This window comes from Argentina silus, assembly GCF_951799395.1.
Source record: "Argentina silus genome assembly, chromosome: 5".
Lineage (NCBI taxonomy): Eukaryota > Metazoa > Chordata > Actinopteri > Argentiniformes > Argentinidae > Argentina > Argentina silus.
Window position 1 is genome coordinate 23,821,431 of NC_139659.1, and position 5,000 is coordinate 23,826,430.

Below are 5,000 nucleotides of genomic sequence, written 5' to 3' on the forward strand. Positions count from 1 at the left end.
TCCCTACCAGCAGGCTGCGGGAGGTCCATAGTGCTTCCTTTAAGCATGTGAGGGTGAGCCAGAGTCTGGCAAAGTCGGCCGGTGGGATGCTCCTCCGGCTCACCCCGTAGAGCACCAGTTGTGCGTTCAGGACCTCTCCTGCTGGCAGGCACGGGCATAGTAGGGGGCCGGCAAGTGCCCACAGGTCTTCAGCGGCTCTGCACTCCCAGAGCAGGTGCCGCACCGACTCAGGGGCGCCACACCCCGGTCGGGGGAAGGTGGAGGATGCCACCATGCCCCGGGAGTGCATCACGGCCCTGACCGGGAGGATCTCGTGGGCTACCATCCACGACAAGTCCCGATGTCTGTTCAGCAGAGCAGGGTGGGCCACATTGCGCCAAACGGTAGAGGGCTCGCCGAATGCCAGCCCGCGCACTGGGCTCACTGATTCCCGTTCCTGCACAAGAGAGAGGAGAGAGCGGTGGTTAGTTAAAATGTCAGCTTCCTCTTTCTCCACGTTATGTTTTTTTAAAAATTCTTTGATAAAATTATATGTGGTGGGAAGATTAAAAGACACAGGTGCTCTCAAGTCGGTGGGTAAAATCTGCAGCCGTCTCAGGTAGGACCCCATCCAGAAGCGTGCCATCGCTGTTGTTTTGTGTTCTCTGGATGGGGCCAAGGCGTATTTTATATGGAGTGCTGAGTAACGGCTGCCTAAAAACAGGTGGAGGTCCGGGAGTCCTTTCCCTCCATTCTCTGGGGCTCTTTTCACAATTTCTCTCCTTAGTCTCTCCCATTTGGACCCCCACAGGAAATAAAAGATGGCTCGATCAAGGGCTAAAAGAGTGGATCGTGGTGGGATAAAAACAGAACAGATTAATAAAAGCAGAGGTAAAATCACAGATTTAATGATTAAAACCTTGCCTTCAAGGGTCAGTCTTCTCAGTCCCCAGTAACCTAGTCGCTGTCTAACTTTCCCTAAAATGTCCTGCCAGTTCCCTTTCCCTCCCCCCTCCCTGTCAAACTTAACCCCGAGTATTTTGATGTCAGTCTGTGTCACTGTCAGGGGGAGTCCGGTCGTGTCAGTCACTGTCCACGGTCCGTAAAATTGGGCTTGGGTCTTGTCTCTGTTCAGTCGTGCTCCAGAGGCCCGTCCGTACCAGTCAGTCTTGTCCAGTGCTTTGGTCACGGATAAAATGTCAGTGGATAAAAGGTTGATGTCATCCATATATAAAACGCACTTGGCGGTCAGTCCCCCACTCCCCGGAATGTCCACCCCACAGATTCGTTGGTCCTTTCTCAAGATCTGCGCCAATGGCTCGATGCAGGCTGCGTAAAGGAGAGGGGATAACGGACACCCCTGACGGACACCGCAGTGTATTGCCACCGCTTTTGTTAGTTGCCCGTTAACAAGGATTCTGCTGTTAATGTCTGTGTACAGCAGTCCCACCCAGGCTAGAAACCTCCCTGGAAATCCCATTTTTTTCAATACCTGGAAGAGGTACTGGTGCGAGACTCGATCGAATGCTTTTTCAAAGTCTAAATTTAGGACTACCAGCCGAATGTTTCTGTCTCTCGCATAACAGATGGTGTCTCGGATCAGTACGAGGCTGTCCGTGATCTTCCTCCCCGGAATGGCACAGGCTTGATCCGGGTGAATCACCTCCCCTAAAACCAAAGACATGCGATTTGTTAAAAGTTTGCTAAAAAGTTTACAATCAAAATTTAAAAGGGTAATCGGTCTGTAGTTTTTCAAGTCAGTCTTGTCGTCCTTTTTGTGCAGAAGTGAAACTATCCCTATTCTAAAACTGTCGGGTAGTCTGTCTAGTCGTTCAAAGTCCGTAAAAACAGTCAGTAGGTCGTGTGCTAAAATGTCCCAGAAAGTCAGATAAAACTCCAGGGGAAGTCCGTCTTGGCCGGGGGACTTCCCCTTCTTAAAATTCTTAACACATTTTTCTAACTCTAAAAGGGTAAAATCCTGGGCTAAAAACACACTGTCCTCTACTGTCCTATCTACGTACTCTAAAACTTCTCTTAAGGTGTCATTGCATATTTTCTTTTCTGCATATAAATCCCCATAAAAACCCTCCACTACTTCCTTCATTCCATCTGTTTCGCCAACCATATTTCCATCTGCCTTCTTCAAACCCACTATCGCCCCCCCCTTACTAACTATTTTCTTAAAAAAGTACCTACTGCATTTCTCCCCTTCTTCTATATCCCTTTCTTTGCTTCTTAAAATGACACCTTTGCTCTTTATTTCCGCTAAAACTGACATATCTTTCTTTACTCCTTTTATTTCATCGTTAAAATCAAGACCCTGTTGAGTTAAATTAAAATACCTTTGAAGTCTTTTTTGCAGTCCCAACATGCGTCTGTTCTCCCTATCTTTCCTATGCTTACCTATCTTCCTAAAAAAGTTCCTAGTCCGGTCCTTCACCATCTCCCACCAGTGTGCTCGTGTCTCAAAACAGTCTTGAAGGGTCTGCCATTCGCTGAACTGCTCCCTGTACTCCCTCACAACCTCTTTGTCTTCTAGGAGGGAGCAGTTCAGTTTCCACAGACCTCTTCCTACAGTCACACCCGAAGATAGTGGCAGGGTGCATGTAAGCATAGCGTGGTCGGAAAAGAAAACAGGGGCTAATGTGGCATCGGTTGGCGGGCAGTCCCGGGTAAAAACGTAGTCGATGCGAGAGGCTTTGGTGCCGTCACCACTGAACCAGGTGAAGCCCTCCTCTCTTGGATGCACGTTTTTAAAACAGTCGGTTAGCTTAAAATCCCTACATAAACTCTGCAATAAAACCGACGTCTTGTCTACCTTAAAACCTTCGCCTGCCCCTTTCCTATCTTTCCTAGATAAAACACAGTTAAAATCCCCTCCTACTACTAGGGGAGCCCTACCTAGCATGTGGGACTGCAAGTCCTGTAAAAGGTCAAACCTGTCGTTTTTGTCATTAAAACCATACACGTTAAGTACATTAAAATCTTTTCCTAAAAATGTCAAATGTGCTAAAAGTGCCCGACCGTCAGTCACCACCGTGCTGCCCTTCACCAGCACCTGAGGGTTTTTGATAAGAATGGCCACTCCATCGGAGCGGTTGTTGTTGGAACCGCTCCAGATGGAGGGTCCTTGGGTCCACCTCCTCTCCCAGTCCTGGTATGACTTTAAAAACGGTAAGGCGCATTCCTGCAATAAAAACACATCTGACGTGCATGTACTTAAAAATGTTAAAACGGTTTGGGCCCTCACAGCCGTCCTTACACTTCGAACATTTAGGGTGGAGACTGTGAAGGCCATTAAAAGAATGATAAAAACAACAGGTTAAACATTAAAAACAACAGGGTAAAACATTAAAATCCTTAAAAGCTACACATTACAATTCTTGTGATATCGGCTCTTCCTTCACTGCACTGGGCAGTGAAGGGTTTGGAGCCATATCTTTCCTAGGAGCTTTCTCTCTAGGAGTTGATGTTAGCCTTAAGTTTAAAAAGGAAGTCTGATTTGGTGAACCTGAGGGGAAGACTCTGTCCGGCTCATCTAAGGATGTCTCAAATGGCCGGTCAGCTCTTCCCCTTTTCTCCAAGTTCTCATCAACCTCCGGAGAGAATTTTGCAATTCTCTTTCTTTGTGGCTGGGCGCAAGGGAGGGAGGGGCTCTCAGAACCACTCTCGCTCACAGACCCTAAAATATCACTAACTTTACTTTCTTCCCTCTCACTTACCTCCTCACTCTCTGTTTCCTTTTCACTTTCTTCCTTTTCCTCTTCCTTTTCCTTCTCTCCCTCGACTCCACCCTCTACCTGATCTGGCCCCTCCCCTCCCGTCACGCCTCCCGCCTCTCCCCCAATGGCCTCTTTTGGCGGGAGATTCAAATTTTTCGGCTCCGCCTCCTCAATTAACTCTCCAACTGCCGCCTCCTGTGCCTTCTTTTGTTTGTCGGCCATTTTGTTGTTTTTCAGTTTGTTGGCAAATGATTGCGGGCAATCTCTGAAGAGGTGGTCTGAGCCTCCACAGAGATTGCACTTTCTGCCATTGGTGCACTCGGCAAAAGCATGCCCAATTTCTCTACACTTCCCACAAACAATTTCTTGGCAGGCCTCTGCCAGGTGCCCATGCTTACCACACTTGCGGCATAGCTTGGGCTGACCCTGGTAGTGGATGTAGCCCCTGTTTTCACCAAGAACTATCATGGATGGCAGTTGTCTCAGGCCCTGGAAGCCCTGGGGATCCTCCACTTGCTGGATGGGGACCCGCCAGGAGCAATTCCAGATACCGTCCTCGTCTGTCACCTTCATAGCCTGGCCTTTCACAGTGCAATATCTTCCCAGCCAGACATAAATGTCACCTACATTCACCATTTCATTGAACATTCTGACAATTACCATTTTTGTGGCATTGTCAGTCAGTTTCTCAACAGTGAACATAGAGAACTGGGTTCTATACTGGTCGAATGTCTGCCAAAACTTTCTCAGTAGGGAAGCATTTCCAAAACTTACATCGAAACCTTTGTTGAAAGGGAGAGCCAAAATGCAATTCAATTCTGTTGGTGTAAACCCAAGGGTTTTCTGAATTAATTTTCTGGAGAAATCCAATCTTGAAATCTCCAGGGGTTTCCCTGCATTTTCTTTGAGTAGGAAGCGTACGCTGTGGTGCCTCCTAGTGCCGGCACGAGCAGCCGACATTTTGGAGGCACCACAGATAAAAACAGTAAAAAGCTAAAAAATAACTAAAAACAAGAGCTAAAATCAATAAATACAGATAAAACAGCACAAATGAGTAAAAACAAAAGGAATTACTTACTTGGAAGAAGCCGCCCGCTGGCCAATGGATTCCTTTTGTTTAGGATTCAGCAACTATAGGAAAAGCTGTAAATTCCAAAAGCTGGGGAAATAAAGAAATATGCTCCAAACAGCAGGGGAAAAAAAGCCACAGAAAGGCAGAATTTCTCCTACAAACGGAGTCGATCACTGTCTTAGCCAAAAGGCCGAGAAGCGATAAGGCATGAATTGAACCCTGACGAC